This window comes from Ochlerotatus camptorhynchus, unplaced genomic scaffold, assembly GCF_037179485.1.
Source record: "Ochlerotatus camptorhynchus isolate MF236.1 unplaced genomic scaffold, CSIRO-AGI_Acam_v1.1 ptg000103l, whole genome shotgun sequence".
NCBI lineage: Eukaryota > Metazoa > Arthropoda > Insecta > Diptera > Culicidae > Ochlerotatus > Ochlerotatus camptorhynchus.
The window spans coordinates 975,312-995,745 of NW_027040593.1; the positions used below are offsets into that span (position 1 = coordinate 975,312).

At 39.0% G+C, this 20,434-nt stretch overlaps 1 protein-coding gene across 7 annotated transcripts in view; it reads left to right on the top strand.

Moving 5' to 3' along the window:
* heph (polypyrimidine tract-binding protein 1 heph) overlaps positions 1-20,434 on the top strand; it is a 727,070-nt gene that overhangs the window by 60,296 nt on the left and 646,340 nt on the right. For 4 of the 7 annotated variants that reach the window (XM_065219372.1, XM_065219375.1, XM_065219376.1 and 1 more), the window contains exon 2: positions 2,676-3,499. The exons of 2 other annotated variants lie outside the window; for them this stretch is intronic. The gene's annotated coding sequence lies outside the window, so the exon portion shown is untranslated. The remainder of the gene's footprint in view (positions 1-2,675; positions 3,500-20,434) is intronic. One more of the 7 variants, XM_065219373.1, reaches the window with a different exon arrangement.

A 20,434-nucleotide genomic window follows, 5' to 3' on the forward strand; every position in this document is an offset into this window, starting at 1 on the left:
TCAAAATTCCGCTAAATAAGATCCTTAATCGTTTACAATTTGCGGAAAATTTAAACAAACTGGAAATTATTAGAAGCAAAGGTTTGTTTAAAGAGTCCTCATTCATACCACACTTCGCAATTTTACCTTGAGATAAACTGAAAATCTCAATAGTAAAGTTAAGTTTCAAAAACAGAACTTTCAAAATTTAGGGGCTTATAGATCTCTAAATTTCAGACATTAGATAGGACTTTGCGCTAGTCCATTGTATCTCAGCTTTTCTTCGTCATACACCCCTCTAAAATCGCTCATTTTAGGGTTATCGCAAATGTTTCAGTGTCAATCGTAATTCATCTTGTAAGCAAAAATGTTTTTGCAAAAACATGAGTGAAAACGCTTTGCTATTATAGTTTTAGCACATAGAACGGTAATAACAGGCGCCATGATACGACGAAGTAGCGCGGCTCCAAACTAGCTTCTTTACAGCAAACAATCAGAAAAAGAGTTCACGGGCATTCACAAGAACCTTAATACCTATTTTGGTTTGTGAAATCCCGCATTGCGCGAAGGATGATGGTACACGGATTCACTTTATTTTTTTTTAAATAAAAAATGGTTTGTTAAATACATGTTTTTTAAAACCAGGAAATTTTTAAATCATAGACCAGGAAAACCAGGAATTTCAAAATGGAAATTCACTTGCCACCCTGGAATTATTGTGTCCTACAACTTTGACTCAGACGTAATTTTGACTGGAAGTGATGTTTTCGAGTTATGATTTGTTGGAAAATTTCAAATAAGCTATTTTTAGAGGGACAAATGAAAATGCAAATAAACAAAAAGTCGAAGTGACACAAAAGTTCCAACCAACATCAAAATTGTCAAATTGCTGTTTAGAAAATTTTCGCTCAAAGAACTTTAAAAAATCCGCTTAAATGACAGGGCGTGTAGCAGGTCACTTTTTAGTGGCTAGGTCACTATTTCCAAGTCCACTAAAAAACCTTAAAATAATCACATCAAATTACAGCTTCATTAGGTAACAAGTTGGTGTTTTTAAAGATTCATTGAAAATGAGCGTGTGGAGTCTGACGAGAAGAGTTACGACAGGACCGTTAATTCGTCGAATTAGTGTCCAATCACTCAGCACAGTGTGCCGAAAGTAGATTTGGCACATCCATCGGCACAATCTCGTAGACATTGGATTGTTCATTAAAAATAACCATACCACAGAGTTCATGTTTCGGTCATAACTCCGATTTTTTTTAATAACATTTAATGGCCGAATTTTTGTAAAAATATGAATGATTGCCCATAAGAAAGTTATGCAAAATTTGATGCGAATCGGAGTAGGTCGAGTTTTTCCGATTCGTCATTTGGCGTGGAACTGCCCAACTGCTATTAGTTGGGAGAATTCTTCTATTCATTCCGATTGGAAATTGGGTTCCAGATATATGATCAAAACGTGAAATTTGACCACTAGTTATGAGAAAAGTACGTGTCATCGCTAGTTGGATTAATGGGGGCTTATTAATAAATTGTAATCATGAGTTCAAAATGGTACTATGGAAAATTTACTTAAAGTTTGCTTGTGAATATAATTTATGTTGTAGTTTGTTAATTAATTATGTTTTCCAAATAATCTATATTTATGTTTTTTTAAGTATCATTTAGTATGTAGCTCACTAATTAGCATCAATTTTACATTACTTCTAACCCATTTGTTTTCCACCGCACATCTCATTAGAAGCCAGTAGATTGTAAAAAAAAAACAACCTGCATCTCTGTTTTCTTTCTCTTTCCGAACAAAATAAATAAATAAAAATATAATCATCCACCACATTAGTTCTGTAAAGCCAAAATAACCTTCTTGTATTCTACACATTTTTTATGTACACACTCAAACCGATTCTTACACGTTTTTGCATCTCTCTTTTAGATCTCTATCTCCTAGTTTTTCCTCTTATTAAAAAAAAACTCTTTCTTCTCTCTCTTTCTTCCTCTCTGTCTGTCTGTCTGCCTCTCTCTCTCTCTGTGTCTGTCTCAGCAAAATAAAATCAAACTGCAGTCGCTTTCCTAACCTTGACTTATCTTCTTACCACTCTCTGTCCTCTACCACTACTTTTTACACACCATAATAATCCCCCTTCGATTCTTCCTCGACTCTTTTTCGTCTATCTGTCCGCAAAAAAAAAAACATCGAAAACGCTTTGACCTCCAACCACCTGTATGAATCTCTGTTCTCTTCTACCTCTCCTCTTAACTCTCTGTCTCTCTGCTTCCACCGGCTACCTCTACTGCATTTCCTTCCAGACTTCTGCTTCGTTCTCGTCTTCCACCGCTCACTTCCTTCTTGGCCATCTTTCATCAAATTAATAAAACCGAATCACACTCACTACTACCACCACCACCACACAGAAAAAAAACTATTTTTCGGCTTTTTCGTCTCTTCTTCTGCTTTTGCTTCCCGTATGTGTGTGTGTGTGTGTGCGTGTGCGTGCTTCTCTCTTCCTCCGCGCACGTCAGTTTCATCATCACTTCAATCCACCGCTGCCTCATCATGAGTCGCAGAAGCCGCCGCTGCCATCGTCGTCTCCGTTGTTGTTGTTGATGATGATGATGATGATGACGATGATGACGATGCTGATGATCGATCCTTCTCCAATGTTGTCCAATTTTCTTCTCTTCTCTACTTCCAGCAGCAGAAGCAGAGCCTGTGGGGCCCCCAGTTCTAAGTAGTGTGCCTTCGGAATCACACCACCGAGTCGCGTCCACGTCGTCCCCTCGAGAAAATTTGAGAAACTGCTGCATTGTTCGGTGTTTTTGTTATTATTCGCCCGTGCTTGTGTGTGTTTGTCCTGTGAGTGTGTGTGCGTGTGCGTGTCTCGTTCAGGTCGCCGCCGTTTTCCCTTTCTCGCCGATTTTCCCGGCTGGGTTCCCGTACTTTTAACCACTCGAAGGCGTCAACAATAACCCGCAACCGGAAACAACCCAAACAAAGGGAGAGAGAGAAAGAAAGAGAGAGTAGTTTTGCGTTAAACAATCGAAAGGAAAAGTGTCTTCCCCCTTTTTAAAAGTAACGACAACAACAATCGGTTTGGTGATCATCGGTTTAGAAAATTTGTTGTTAAATGTTGATTTGATAGAAAAGTGTTACGTTCATTGTTGAGAAGGAAGAAAGTTGCATGCTACAATCAGCGAAAATCAATCAAAAAATTAGTTAAGCGGAAAAAAGTGTGATAATCCTGTAAGGAAAAAAAAAAGTTCAAACCCACTACAAAGTGATTCAAATCAATCAAAAATCAAGGAAAGCGAAAGAAAACAAGTGCAATCATAGAGAAATCGAATCAAACTACCGGCAATCCAAAACACACCACTACTAGACGCAAGCAAGCAAGCAAGAAGAAGAAGAAAGAACACGATCCGTCAAGGAAATTTTCTTCCCGCTTGCCGAATTTCCACGCACACTTTGATTTGTTCCGGCGGTCACAGCACATATATGTGCAATTTTTCTTAAATTTGGGTAAGCAATCTTCTTTTTATGTTTTGCTTCCGTAGTTTTTCAACAATATCACACATTTTGCTTTTTGCTCAGGGTATCATTCAAACCATTTGTTGAATATTTCACTCGTTTGGGTTACCGTTCGGCTATGGTATTCTTTTATTAGGGTTTTCTCGAATTTATGGGAATTTTGACGAATTCAATAGGGTAGTTCCTTACTATGTTGTGTTTCAATCAAAGCTGCAAATACTCATTTCAGATTGAAAAAAAATGTTTTTCTCAGTATTACGAAATCACTCGATGTTATGATCAGCTAGAGTCGCAATTAGAATAATAGAATTGTACATTTCTTTGGAATCTCCTGGAATCAGGGTTCTGCATTTTTGAAACAAAGAAAAGAAAATGAACACGCCGCAGAATCGCTTTATTTCGTGCGAGTCATCGTGTTTCTTGTTATGACTGGACTATCGCTTGTTTCGTTCGTCTAGTGCTTCAGTTCATTTCATTTGAAGCAAAGACTTGTTTCAATTGACACAATTCCTTCGTTTTTTCCACTTTCACTTCAATTCGGGGCACATCCGCACAATATCGGTTGCCAATAGGGATGGCATCCGGATTATATGAATTTATAGAAAAATTATTTTATATTAAACGAAAATTAAATTAACGAGGCCATTCTAGAGTCCAAGATGGCGGCCATCAGAGTCAGAAAAAGTCTCAAATACCCTACAATATGGGTATTTTCGGAACCGGGACGACGCGTAGATGCTGAAAATCGATATGCGATGCCATGACACTTCTTCTGAAATCGGAAGCCACCATCTTGTATTTCAAGATGGCGTCGGACATCGATTTCTGGCTTCTAGATGTCGGTATTTGACAGTTTTTCACAGTTTTTCTGAATCAAACCCGCCATCATGGATTTCAAAAAAGCATCGTTTATTAATTTCCAATATCCAGACGTCACCCCGATTCCAAAAATACCCATATTGATGGGACGGCATCAGCATTTCCCATTTTTTCAGAAGCATGAAGCCGCCATATTGGATTTCAAAATGGCGTCGGATATCGATTTACAGCTTCCAGACGCCATCCCGATTCCAAAAATGCCTATATTGATGGGTATTTGACAATTTTCCCACTTGTTCTGAAGTCGGAAGCCGCCATCTTGGATTTCGAAATGGCGTCGCATATCAATTTTTGATATATAGACTTTATAGCGTTTAAAAAAATATCAATATTCATGTGTATTTGACTGTATTTCAACTTTTTCGCAAATCGGAAGCCGTCGCCGGTGGTGTAGTGGTAAGCGTGATTACCTCTCACCCCAGCAGGCCTGGGTTCAATCCCAGTCGGCGCCGCCGGGATGTTCTGAGGCATAACATCTCTGATCACGCCTTCCTTCGGATGGGAAGTAAAGCCGTTGGTCCCCGGTTCATGAGTTGATGGGTCGATAGGTAGGGTCCAGGTGTGGGAGCTGCCTTCCTGGCACGTCGGTAGCATTGGTGTTCAGCACGGAAAACAAGATCGACGGAAAAAACAAACCAAAGGAAAAAAAATCGGAAGCCGCCATCTTGGATTTCAAAATGGCGTCGGATATCGATTTTTATCCTCTAGACATCATTCCGATTCCAAAAAATACCTTTATTGATAAGTATTTTACAGCATTTCCCACGTTTTCTTAAACTGGAAGCCGCCATCTTGGATTTCAAAATATCGTCGCATATCAATTTTCGATCTGTAGACGTCATCCCGATGGGTAAACAAACCCCCTGACAATGATAAATTTAACAGCCACGTGCGCAGATCTATGCGCATACGCACCCTATATGAACCGAGTAAACAATCAACAAAAGTCATAAAAACTGCGCGAATTCGGATCGAACAGATTCGCTTCAATGCAAAAGTAAGTTCATTTCACAATGAGCTTGAGCTTGAGCTTGATTGACCGCCCACGGTTGCTACTCTGTTATTGTCAGATCAGCTGTAATTACACAGATAACCAATAGACGATGCTTGGGACTAGCAATCATCCTCAATGTGTAAAAACTGGTGATCTTAAATTAGGCAATACCAGCGCCGGCCGCGCCCGAATACAGGTCAAAAAAGGAATGGGAAGGATTGTGTTGACATGACACTCGCTTTGATGGAAGCCGAGAACACCTCTGCACTTCCACGAGAAATCACTGGGATGTTGGATAAGAGGGTTGGGTTTGCAGCAGGGTTCGTTTTGGTAAACGATAAGCTGAATTGATGTCCTAACGGTCATATAACGCGAAGGAGCTTGGGACTAAACTCACGGTCTTCTGCTCAGTAAGCAAAAACGCTTGCCACAAGGCAGACTAGCACCTTTTTAATCACCGAGTTGCTGTTATTACCATGTAGTCAAATTAACAAATAAAACGATTGACGAATCTTGAATGTGGATAGGCCTGAGATTAGACTCATGATGTTCTGCTCAGTAAGCAAAAACGGTTGCTCTAAGGCCACCGAGCCCCTCATATCACATAATACCGTTGCTCAAATTGTTGTATCCTTTCAAACCCGGAACCAACGACAACAACGAGTTTCGCAAAATACACGATACACAAGCGATTTTACCATAAATCTCTTTGATATGTAAGGACCTGGGACCGCGTTTTTCTGTTCAGTAAGCAGGCCACTGTAACCGACGATCTTTCAAATCCAAAAACTAACAACTACGAAAAAGTACTTAGGCCTTCATTAAGTTCCACTTTCACGCGACGTTCAATGACAGGGTCCTATCCAGGATTACATCTGAACAATCCAAATCTGGCCAACGCCCACTCTAAACCTAAACCTGTTCTAATCCACCTGAAATGACTAACAAATGGAAGACTTTGACTGCCCAGCCATGCAATAGTCTCATTCCGTGCCTTATGGCAACTTGATGATTCTATTGCGCTCATCTTTTGGCACCACCCAGGGTCTGGTCCTGTACCCAATGCTTAACTTATCTCCATTCCACTCAGCTACTCGCAATTTCTTGTGATATAGTGGGCGGAATATTATTATATGAGACAATTCAATGCAGACGTCTTTCCAAATTTGGCAGATCGACAGGTAATCGGTGAGTTACCACGATAGTTGCTATTCAACAACTCGACAACGTCCCATCGTCAACGCCTGCTATGAGAATTTCCCATTGCAGACGCCAACGAAATGACGTCGCCGAGCTATCGATCAACTACCCTGGTTATCGCCTGGTACCTTATAGCACGATGCTAGGAGGCAAACCGGAAGAATCTATAAGCTACCTCACCCCAAAAAAAAAAAAAAAAGTAAGTTCATTTCACAATGAGAGAAAAAATGAACACGAGTTAAGCCAAAACAAACAGCATGAAAACTGATCGAAAGTGGTTCTGTTGATGTTGACGGGGATCTGCTCGAAGAGATCTTCTACTCAGTAAGCAAAATCGGTCGCCACTAGGCCACCGAGCTCCTTCCTTGTGAAACAATTACGATCAAGTTTCCGTTCAACTTGTTGTTATCCCGGCGGTGACCTCACCAATGACGATGAGAACAACTGCTCTTGAGAAGGAGAAGGATTTGATATGGATTTCCGATCAACACGTCTTCATTAAAACTCAAACATTATTTCGTTTACGTACCCGGCCCTTCAACCGCTTTGCATGAAAGCTTGGGATTGAACCCATGATTTTCTGCTCAGCAAGCAAAATCGGTCGCTACAAAGCGACCGAGCTCCTTATTTCACAAAACAGCTACGACCAAGTTCCTGTTAAACTTCTTGTTACAACGATACAAACTTCTCTTGAGAAGGATTTGTTATAAATTCCGATCAAAACGGCTTTCCTAAAACTCGAATAGTGTTTATTTTTATTGTCTACGTAGTTTATGAACATCCCCTAACGGATCTAATATGGGTAGGCCTTAAGAGATTTTCCGGGTGGCCAGCAAACCGGGAATACCGGGAAATATCCGAGTTTTTTTTTTTGTTTTTCCTCTGTTCGGATCCTAAAACCACTGCGACCAGTAATTTGATGTATTGTAGTATATCCCGTGTCCTTAGTTTAGTGTATGTCGTATTACTCCATCACTATTGAGAAATGATGAAGTATTCGATTTTGATACAGTGGTTATTCTCGCATTTATCGCAAGGATCCGACTCTAATTTAAAAGCTCCGCTATTTATACCCTTCGGAGTGTTGAAATACCCTCCAAAGGCGTGCCCCTTTGTCAGTTAAAATTAGATTTCTTAGCACAAAATTAAGGAATGACACCGATAATGACCATTCATCAGAACCCTAGTCTTAACCACTTCAAACTATGGAACAACGAATAGAAGATTATAAATCACATAGATCATTCTCGGTGGAAAAAGCCGAGTCTTGTCACTATCAACAAGGCATAAAAAGTAACAAGGACTAAGATTTGTTCCTTGGAATACTGAAAAATCCTGTTCCCCTAGTTTGAAGTAGTCAGGACTAGGAATCGGTGGTAGATCTTACATCCCGTAACGTACCACGTACAGGTGATCTACCCTCGTTACGGAGAATTTGAAAAGTAACCGGGAAAACCCGGGACTTCGACGAGAGGACCGGGAAAAATAAATTACCCATACCATAGGAACAAATTTTTACACCAGAATTTCAGAATCGACCATTAAAATAGAGTGATCCTTTACCAAATGAATGTCTTGCTCTATTTGCTGCACAATTTTCTTCAGTTTCCCGTCTTATTGTTTTAAATTTAATCACTCAGCAATATTGCAAATTGATTTTCGTCGTTTCAATTTCAGATGTAAAATGCATGGTCCTGGAAAGAAAATATTGAAGATGCTGGACTTTGGAAACAAATATTTGTTAAACCGACACTGAATTATTCTTTTCGGGGTTTTGATTTTTCGTTGTTCAAAATTCTCATGATATGAATTCCAGAATTAACTTGGAATCCTTCTTAGAATTCTCTTGAACCGATTCGACAACTTTGATTCTTTTGAAAATCTTTTCAATAATTTATATTAACTCTATTCAAAACAGCAGAAATCTTTCGAAATTTTATTTAGAAACCCCTTGGAGTATTTTAAAGAATTTCTTTCTAATTATCAGAAATTTTTTTACAATCAATTTTGTCGGAGTTCTGTGATGAATTTTTCGCACTAGGGTTGAAATTCCGGAGTGACTTGAGATTTGGGCGTAATTGCATTTGTAAAAAAACTCGTCCATCACCGATGTCTTGCGAATAATAGCTCAGTCTCGAAAACTAATAACGCTATGAGGTAGAGGAATGATTTGTCTATCATTTGGTATAGTTTATTTATGAGATTGAGCTTCAATTCAAGAGAATTGACGGCAATTGACGTCTTTGTTAATAAAAGCAATTACGCCCAAATCTCAAATCACTCCATTCTTGCTTGAACACTCTGAGAACTCTATTTCTTGTTGAATTATGATCATAATTTTTCTTAAAATTCTTCTGTCATTTTCCTCACGATCCCCATACAAATCTCTTCGGAATCACGTAGGAATTTTCCTTGAAGATTTGTTTTTCACAACTCCTTTTGAAGTCTTCTAAAATTACCTTCAATTTAATTTAGAACTTGCATTCTTGTCCACAGAAATCCCTCCAAATTCATCTAACAATTTCTAAGGACTTCATGTCAGAATAATTCTGGAATTCTGCTCAGAACTTCTCCTTCGAAAACTGTGTGGGAATCCTTCTCAATATTTGTTTGAAATCAACACTTTGAACTCTTTTAAATTTTACTTAAAATTCCAGGGTTTGTCCGCAAGATTCTATAGATTGTTCTGTAATTTGTTATAACCCTTAAAATGCTTCCAAGGCTCAGAGCGTGACAATTATGACTCCATGAGTCATAAGTATGATTTTTGACGTAGGACAACACTTTGTGAAAACCGAACATGGAACATGTAACAAAATTATGGAAGATTTTGAACGTTAATAACTCAGCTGCCCCTGGACCAATTTAAATAATGTTATCACCAATCGATCAGAAATATTTCTACGCATCTGTTAAATTTATGATTTCATTGAAAATGGCATGAATGTGCAACTGTTGTTATGATAATTAACATAATCACCGATTGCCTGCGGAAAGCGATTTCCCTAACACAGATTTCAAAGTTGAATTCCATCCGGTCTCACCAAACGGTGTTTATTCAATAACTCCGTGGTGAGTGGTGGTATTCTCCAGTACACAACGAAAGGCTGTCTGCAAGCAGCAAGCTGCAGCCCACATGACCATCCATAGAAGAAAGAAGAAGCCGCACAGCTATTGATCGGAATCAGTAGCTCTTCGTGAGTCGCTGTGGGCCATGTCAAGCGCGTCATACTAAAGAGTATAAACAGAGATAACCCCGCTCAAATTACTATTCCTACACAAAACACAAGCTTCTGCTACAGTTCACAAATAAGATTTATAATATAAGACCACGTAGTCCTACGTCGCCATTGCGTACAACCCCATAGGGTTGTCCCTCGTATTTTTTTTTTAAATCTGTGGTCTTGAATTTTTTTCAAAATCTCAGGTTTTAATTATGTTTTTCCAAATCTTGCATCACAAAGATTGCTGTCACTTTTTTATCCTTTCAGTAAATTCCTTTCAGCACATTTTTTAAAATACGTTCAATTTCGTTTTTTGTTGAAAATTATCAACCGGGAAATTTTTAATGTTAAAACCGGTAAAAACCGGGAATTTCAAAATTAAAAATTCACTGGCCACCGTGGATTTAAGACTTAAACTCCAAGTCACTTGTATAAGTTCAGAGTAGGATTTTTAAATAGCGCTGTGGAAAATTTCAAGTTGATTGTTTAGAGGATTCCAGGATCCGTGAAAAATACCAAGGGATTCGAATTTTGAGGATACAATTCGCAAGGAAGTCTGAGAATAATTTTAAGAAAATGTCTAAACAAAATTTCAGAGAATTTGGAGCAGCATTCCAAGATAATTCTGAGCAAAATTTTAAGACAATTCTGAGGTGAATTGCTTGGGAATTCTAAAGAGAATTCAAGTGGTTTTTAAAATAGAATTATGGAAGACAGGTCCGAAGAAAATCTAGGGATGAATTTCATGCCTTATAAATACATTTTTAGGGCCTCGCAGAGAGAATCTCAAACTTATTTAACACTCCGAATACGAAGCCTCCGAGAAGCGTGTAACGGCAAGTTTGCAATGGCATAGCTTAGCCATTTCTTGATGAATTTCAAAAATTGTGGTACCTCTAGAATTCCTAGGGCCTGTTAATTATTTTGATTGCAAAAAGATTGACAATAGGGTCATCTACTTTTATTAAAAGTGAAAAGAGTCGTTACACCATGGGATCGTCCTCCGACAGATCCGTAAGAGTGGTCCATCCATGATACTGATTCTAGAGCTCCGCGGTTTTTTCGAAACCACTTGGAACTGTGATATAAGATAGAATTTAGGATAGTAACATAAACATGGACCCAGATGGTCAAGGGACCGTCCTCCGGAATATCGGTGAAATTGTCAATCAATGTAACTGATCCTAGAGCTCGGCGGTTTTCTATTTAAACACTTGGAACTGTAATATAAGAAAAGTCTTTAGGTCGTTACGTAAACATGGACCTGGATTGCCATGCGAACATCCTCTGGAAGATCCTGAACATCCGTAAAAGTGCTTAATCCATGGTCTTAATCCAAACTGATCCTAGATCTCCGCGATTTTTTCTCGAAAACATTTGGAATATCAGAATGAATTTGGGATCATGACATAAATATGAACCTGGATGGCCATGGGACCATCCTCTGGAAGATCCGGAACATTCGTAAAAGTAGTAAATTCATAAAACTGATCCTAGAGCTCCGCAGTTTTTGAAAAAATACTAGGAACTGTGATGATAGAATGAATTTGAGGTCGTGATACAAACATGGACCCTGATGGTAATGTGACCGTTCTCCGAAAGATCCGGAACATCCGTAAAAGTGGTCCATCCACGAAACTGATCCTAGAGCTCTGCGTTTTTTTTTTAATACTAGGAACTGTGATGATAGAAAGAATTTGGGGTCGTGTCATAAACATGAATCCACATGGCCATCGGACTGTCCTCCGGAAGATCCAGAACATCCGTAAAAGTAATCCGTAATCCATAAAACTGATCCAAGAGCTCCACGGTTTTTTTTATAAACAATGGAACTGTGATATACGAAAGGAATTGGGGTCGTAACATAAACATGAACCCGAATGATCATGGGATTGTCCTCAGAATCTTCCGGAGGACCGTCCCGTTGTCTATAGAATCCATACACAGGAACCAAGACTGTAATCTGTCTAATTAAAAAAATTTTACCCATCAATCTAAATTATAGGGTTAAGCCACTTGCAAAACTTATAAACACACCTTAATAAAAAACCGTGTAAAGACTCTTTTCACTAAAAAAAAGTGTTGAAACCCCTATTTTCAATCTTTTAACGATCAAAATAATCTGCAGACCCTATAAATTCTAGAGGTACCACATTTTTTCTAAATTCATCAAGAAATGACTAAGTTATGTAATTGCAAACTTGCCGTTACACACTTTTCGGAGGCTTCGTAGTCGGCGTAAAGTTTTTTACCCACCGTATTCGGAGTGTTAAGAAGAATTCTGAATAAACTCTGTGAAGGGAATTGATTCCTAAGGAAATTGTTTAAGAATATTCTAAAATAAAATTTCTGTAAAAAGTTTTGAGTAAATTTTCAAGGTAGGTAAAACATAGACAATTTTTTTTTAAATTCGACCACCGAACCAATTTCGACCCAAGAAAAATGCTTCTGTCTTAGTAATGACCCATTTAACCTAGTGATAGCTTCAGATTTCGGATTTATGTTTAATTACAATGTATAATGCACATCCGGGAAAATTTCCAAAATTCCGAAAAATTGCTAATCGGAATTCACTGGTCCACGATACAAAACGGAATGTGCAGCCACTGAACCGGGAGAACCGGAAATTGAGAACAACCGGGAAAAAACCTAGAATTCGATTGCGTCCTTAACGTAATTTGTGTACCTATTTAAATCTAAATTTATTTTGAAAAATTATCTAAGTCTAGATTTTTTTAAATTTTTCAATAGTTAAAGTTTCTTGATGACTTTTGGAAGTGACTGAATTTTGAAATGTTTTGATCTGTTCAGGATCTTTGAAGTTCGTCCAAATTAGCGATTCCAATTCTTTTCGGCGGTCCAAAAAAAAAAAATGATTTCTTGTTGCACTGTTGGAATTTTTCTTTAATCATTTCTATTCGTCTTTTTTATACTTAGGTTTTCAATATTTTGCTTAGGCCCAGGATTCTGAATTTTTTTTGTAAAGCTCGAAAGCTTTTTTTTTTTCTTTTGGGGTTTTGCAATTGTATCTTAATCCGGGATCTGCACAAGAAGTCACGAAGATTAAGAATCTTAAAAAAAATCTTAGTTCATGACATACGAGATCTTGAAAAAGAAATCCGTAGTGCAATATTTTTGAAAATGTTAAGTACAAAATTTTGACCTTTTGTTTTACAAATTCTACAATCTTGAAAATGTTTCGAAATCCACAGACCGACATCATTTTCCACCCTCTAAATCCCGACAAAATTCTGTTGTCGTGAAATCTTGATTTTTATATGTCCAGGATTGCCCAGATTACAGAACCCTCATAAAACCAAAATTGTTACTTGGGTGGCCACCCTGCGGGTGAATCCCTGCAGAGTTATCTACTTTGACGTCCCAAACTACAGGAACTTCCTAAAACCCCTCCTAAAATTATTGTCCGAAGTCAGTAAGGAGCAAATTCCTATCAGCTCTTCCTCTATCAGCTAAGACGAAGGAATTCCGACCCCGGATCGGTCCGCATCCAAGCCGTGTGGTGTAGTTGGAGAGTTTATTATGTTTATTATGTCTGTTTGCGTTGTTCGGTTGTTGTTGCTGTTGTTGTTGTTGTTGGTTCTGCCGACGGAACAGAGCAGGATGATTGGAATAATTATTGCACATATCGACCTAGACGCGTTGTTTGGTTGGGAAATGATTTAGCTAAATAGTTGCTGCATTGTATGATGGCATATCAATGCAATATGGTTCTGTGTTCTAATCGGTTTCTCCGTACATTTGTAGAGAAAGAGGAGTCTTACATAGAATTCTTACTGCTGGAATGGGAGGAGCGAGGAACTGTTGGGTGAATCCTGGCTTTCGGAAACGAGGAATACCGGTGCAGCTGGGAAATGGAGAATTTCAATATCGTCAGTTGAACATGTGAATGTTTTAATTGGCTATCATACTTGTCGAATAGTTCTGAAGGGGTGAAAGGCTTTCAGATTTGATTTGAATTTTCAATTTAACTGTCAGTGGCATTCACATTTTCCTTTCAGAATTTTCCAATTTGGTCGAGTTCTTTTCCGGTGGATCCGTATTTTAATTTGAACCTTGACAAATTTCCAGTATCCAGTTGTGGATAATCCCAAACTTTTTTGCTTGGGTTTCACCTCAGGATTTCATGGGAATTTCACTCAGAGTTCCGTTGAAATAATACTCTTGAACTTCTAGAATCTAGGCTTTCTTTGCAAATTTCTTCAGATCTCCAGGAACGCTACTCAGAACTTATGTGGAAACATGGTCAAACTTTCCAGTGAGTTTTCCTTTTTAGAAGCCTCCCGGGAATCCCATGAAATTTCCACAAAATTCTTCCCTTCGAAACTTACAAAATAGTCGCTTCAGACCTACAATTTTCTTGAAATATTATTCACTTTTAGTCAAATTCGTCCTACAATTCACATCAAAACTGATCCGGCATTCTCATCCAAATTCTCTAAACATTTCTTCAAAGTGCCACAATCCTAAATGGTGTCCAATTCGAAGAGACATGATTCTGACTTATGATTTTTAAATCTGAGGTCTTGATTTTAAATTTGAAATTATTCGATGTTTGAAATCTCGAAAAGTTCAGCTTTGCCTAGTCTCTAAATCTTGAAAATTGTCTCGCAGCAATTTTTTTTTAGTTTGGTTTTTCATGATAATTTTTAAAAACTTTTCAACTAAAGGAACCTGCTTCAGATGGTTCGGAGTGGCCACATCAGTTTGTACCTGTAACCAACCTATGTCTATTGGCTTGATATGTCAAAACCATGAAGTTTGATACGTCGCACGGCATGTTTTGGGGATACAAATGAATTGTCCCCAAAAATGTCCTGCCGGAATCTGCTTCAGATGGTTCGGAGTGGCCACATCAGTTTGTACGTGAAACCAAGCAATGTTTATTGGCTTGATAACAATGAATTATTTCCAAAAATGCCCTGTCGGAATCTGCTTCAGATTGCCCGGAGTGGCCACATCAGTTTGTACCTGAAACCAATCTATGTCTATTGGCTTGATATGTCAAAATCATGAAGTTTGATACGTCGCACGACTTGTTGTGATGATAAAAATGAATTGTCCCCAAAAGAGTCCTGCTGGAACCTGCTTTAGATGGTTCGGAGTGGTCACATCAGCTTATACCTGAAATCAATCAATGTTTATTGGCTTGATATGATGGCATGTTTTGATGATAAAAATGAATTGTCCCCTAAAAAAAGTCCTGCAGGAACCTGCTTCAGATTGCTCGGAGTGGCCACATCAGTTTGTACCTGAAACCAATCAATGTCTATTGGGATTGATATTTCAAAAACATTAAGTTTAATACGTCGCATGACTTGTTTTGGTGATACAAATGAATTGTCCCCAAAAATGCCCTGTCGGAACCTGCTTCAGATTGCTCGGAGTTGCCACATCAATTTGTACCTGAAACCAATCAATGTCTATTGGGATTGATATTTCAAAAACATTAAGTTTGATACGTCGCACGACTTGTTTTGGTGATACAAATGAATTATCCCCAAAAATGCCCTGCCGGAACCTGCTTCAGATGGTTCGGAGTCACCACATCAGTTTGTACCTGACACCAATCTATATCTATTGGCTTGATATGTCAAAATCATGAAGTTTGATACGTCGCACGACTTGTTTTGGTGATACAAATGAATTCTCCCAAAAAATGCCCTGCTGGAACCTGCTTCAGATGGTCCAAAGTGGCCACATCAGTTTATAGATGTAACCAATCTATGTCTATTGGCTTGATCTTTCCAAAACATGAAGTTTGATGCGTCGCACGGCATGTTTTGGTGATACAAATGAATTGTTCCCAAAAATGCCCTGCCGGAACCTGCTTCAGATGGTCCAGAGTGGCCACATCAGTTTGTACCTAAAATCAATCAATTTTTTTTGGCTTGATAGGATGGCATGTTTTGGTGATAAAAATGAATTGTTTCCAAAAATGCCCTGTCGGAACCTGCTTCAGATTGCCCGGAGTGGCCACATCAGTTTGTACCTGTAACCAATCTAGACATAAATAAACTTGATATTTCAAAAACATGAAGTTTGATACGTCGCACGACTTGTTTTGATATAAAAATGAATTGTCCTCAAAAAAGTCCTGCCGGAACCTGCTTCAGATGGTCCAAAGTGGCCACATTAGTTTGTACCTGTAACCAATCTATGTCTATTGGCTTGATCTTTCCAAAACATTAAGTTTGATACGTCGCACGGCATGTTTTGGGGATACAAATGAATTGTCCCCAAAAATGCCCCGCCGGAACCTGCTTCAGATTGCTCGGAGTGGCCACATCAGTTTGTATCTGAAACCAATCTATATCTATTGGCTTGATATGTCAAAATCATGAAGTTTGATACGTCGCACGGCATGTTTTGGTGTTAAAATTGAATTGTTCCCAACGATACCCTGTAGGAACCTGCTTCCGATGATCCGGAGTGGTCCGTTTATCCAAGCATAATTCACATGGCTATATTTAGTTGTATTGAAATATCTTTCACCAAAATCTTGCTGTTTGAAACGCAGGATATTGAACAATACCACTTTTCCCACATTCGTCCACGGTGGGACCCCGGCGAATGTCGGTATATCTCCGGAATGGTTCCGGGTTTCGAGTGGGACCACCTGCTGTTATGATGTTTACAACCTTTTATGATCGTTTAGAAGTTGTTTCAAGAAATTTGGCTCCCAGGAATATAAAATAGGTTACTTTAACGGTTCCCTTATAGTTAGGCGCTTGAGGGTTAAACATAAAGACAAAATATTACGTATATAATAGACTTTATCGGTTCAGATTTGAATCGGTAAAATGAACCGGTAGACAAACATCGTTTATGAGTGCTCAACTGTATTTGATAGGAAATTAAATAGTGCGAAATTAGCACAATTATTGCATTACATATAGAATGGCATTTACCGGTTCAATACCAGATCGGTAAAATGAACCGGTTCACCAAACACAGCCTTCTGTGGTACCAACAATTTCCCACCAATAGAAAGTAGGCTACGTTAACGGTTCCCTTCCGGGCGCTGTAGGGTTCAAGAAAGATTAATTACCGACACCTTGTACTCGACCCTTCGGATTTTACCGAACTTGAAATGTTTCATGGTTTCATAATTGGAGCCTAACATTTCAATTCGCTAGTATTGTATCCGAACTAAGAACTGTTTTTTTTAACCTTTCTGGGCTGTAAAACCCTTCGGAAACTTTCAAATCCAGGAGATCCTCCGAAAATTCCGGACCGCCCTCTCAGAATCGTTGGCTAAAATTCATCTCTCCAACCCCATCGGGATCTAACCTGCCCATATTTGCGCCACGTTTGCATTGCATGTGGATTTCAATAGAATTTACATTTGCTTAAGCATATGACGATGACATTGTTGACCATCTCCCCGTCCGTCCACATCGGCGGTTCATACAGTGGAACAAACAACCAACAGCAAGGTTTGCATTCGTCGTTCGTTGGTAACTTATTTATTGTTCAATTGACTTTAATAAACTATGACGACGACGACGACGACAAATACACACTGGATGCTGCTGCTGCTGCTCGTGCTACGATAGCAGCAGACCCGTCTCCGGTAGAGTGTCAAACTTCACCAGAGAAGGCCATCTCATCGGCCGTCCGACCGACCGCCCGCCCGCCCGTCCGCATCCGACGCGGATATCTACATCTGTGAGTGTATGTTAATTAAGGCAATTGATTGTGATCGCTTCCCATCGTGGTGGCTGTGAAGCGCCTTTGGCTCTCGTCGACCCGACGACCGACCGACCGACCGGGTAGTTAGAATGATGCCATCCATCTATATTGATGAACTGCTGTTGTGGTCCCGCTCCCCTTGTTGTTTGTAGGCTACTGTTGCCGATGATGACGACGACGACGACGATGATGATACAACATCGAAACAACAGAGCGTTTTGACACACATGGAGGATACTGAATATTGAAAGCGATGATAATTTCTTGGGGTGCTTTTTTTTCGGGAGATTGACGACACGTTTGAACGGCAACGAAGGGGCATAGGTAATGTATGGAAATTGGAGAGTTCAAGGATTGGAAATCACGCGTGTTTTGATTGTCAAAAAAAAATGCTTCCAGATTCGGGACCAGAACCCATGATTAACTGATTCGTCCAATCGCCACATATTCGATCGAACTTCACGATCATTATTGTGTGTTGAGAAACTGCCTGCGGCCACATCTGATCCAACGACCATCAGACAGAGACTGTCAAGGACTTGCAGAATTACTGCGAAAAAAGGTCGTGCAATTATCGTCTTTTGGCTACGAAACACGCATTGTGCAATCCAGTGGGTTACCTACACCAGTCAGTCAGTCAGTCGGATCGGTGTGATCGATTTGAAGAGAGTGAGAGGATCGCGTGTTTCATTTTCTCCACCTCTTCATATTCGCCGCGGTTGGCATAGACACGCACGCACACTCACACCCACCCGGTGCTCTCCGAAAGAGGTGAGCTGGTCGTCCAGCTACGAAGAAGTGGTTAACCTTGAAATTGACTTCTTCTTGATGATCACCTCTGATCTTCACCTTCGTGGTGCGACTTTGGAAGCACAGCACATGGTGAGGAGTCGTGTTTCGCTCGGTTATGCCACCATCACCAGCACCATGGCGAGAGCTTTTTATTCGATTGCCTTTTTGGGGGGATATTTATACCGATTACCACATCGGGAAGAAATTTGGCAATTGCGCACAATTCTCTTGTTTTGATCCGAGGAGTCGTCCGGGTTCGCCCCGCCGTAGGTATTGCCCTTGAACTTGTGTGATATCTGCGACTGGCGACTTGCTCCGGACATCGGACGGATCGTGTCTTTGGCAGCACACACTTTACACCAAAATGATTTGGTCCGGGAAAGATTGGTCGCTATCCGCGTTCAAGGTCAGTCTTGGTGGTGGAGTGAGAACTGGTTTGTGGTCGCAAGTTGCACTGCTGCGCGGAAAAGCCCAAATGTTGATGCACATTCTTGACGATGTGCATCGTTGCTTTGAAGTTTGAAATTGCTTCGAGTTTTGAAACAGGGAAGTCACAATGGCTGTTCGAAACTGGGCTCTGCGCATTTCTCTGCAGGGCCAGGATGTGACGTTGCCGTGCGTTTGTGGTTTGTAGGATTTGAAGGCCTGACTGCCAACGTGGTCCATTGATCAGCGGTGTTCCTTTTTCCAATCAAAGACCTTCCTTCTAATTGGCGCATTTTGGCAAAGAAATCGGTTTTTGCTGCTTAAGAAAAACGTGTTCTAGATAGAACTGGAATTAGGGTGTAACAGCTTTTGTAAACAATGACTTCTCTCGATGATTTCTCGAAAGTCATGACACTCGCTGGCAAATCGACAGGGAAGAGTTTCCCTACCCGATGGATATGTTGGTTTGCATAGGTGTGCCTTGAATTCCTAGAAATCAACGAGAGAAGTCATTGTTTACAAAGGCTGTTGTGCCATAATTCCAGCTCTACGTAGAATTAATCACATCATTAGCAGACCAACAAAGAAGACCGAAAGTACATTTGATTTCGGATAGCAACCAATCATCAAAATAGAAACAATCCCCAACCCCCGTTCCACTAACTTAAGTCGCAATAGATATTATTAATATACATTATATTACGGCCCCGCATAGCTAACGCAATTGAGCCTTTAAAACTAAATCGATTTAAAAAAGAAACTCTGAAATATAACGGCTCCGTACTGTTGTAATTTATTGAAAACCCTTCAAAATTGATCAGAATTCCTCTAATTAGCTATTAAGCAGTTCTAGGCAAAATAGCGGAAAAGGTGAATTTTTGAATCGAACTTCTCAGATTTGTATGAAATTTTGCGTAATTGTTTGTCATAGGCAATGATTCACATTTTTGTAAAAATTCAGTCATTTTGGATCTTGTGAAATTAGAGAAAAATAGTGTTTGTCTGGGAAAATTAACAAACAATGTGTTTTCTCAAATTTATTTCAGGTAGTAGTAAAAATATAGTTTAAAACTGAATTATCTCAAAATGCGTTTGCCCGGTTTTAAACAACATTAAAAAAATACAAAACGGCTTATAAAAATGCTAACTTGGAATGTTCAAAACCGTTGCTAAAATCGTTGAACAAGAACCTTTGTTTTCGGAATGTAAAATAATTGTTAATTAAATAATTAATTGTTAACTAATTAAATAATTAATTGTTAATTAAATAAATAATTAATTGTTGATTAATTAATTAATTAATTAATTAATTGTTTATTTAAAAAAAGTTTAAATATTTGGCCGAAAATTCTTGTTTTACGATTGTTGTAAATTTTCAAGTGTTCATAATTTTTAACATTCAAACATTTTTCATGAGCTTATAAAAAAAATTAAAAAATCGATCAATGGAATTTTGAAGTATTTAGTTTTTTTATTTTATTTTTACTTGACATAACTAAAAAAAAACACATTTTTTGTATATTTTTTCCAGACACACTTTATTTTGCTCTATAATGTTGTCTCAGGCGTCCATTCGAACCGGAGTGACGTTTTCGTCTTACAATTTATTGAAAAAAATCCAATGACGTTATATAGAAAATGATCCAAAATGGCCGAAGTTTTGCAAAAATTTGAATGATTGTCCATAACAAACAATTA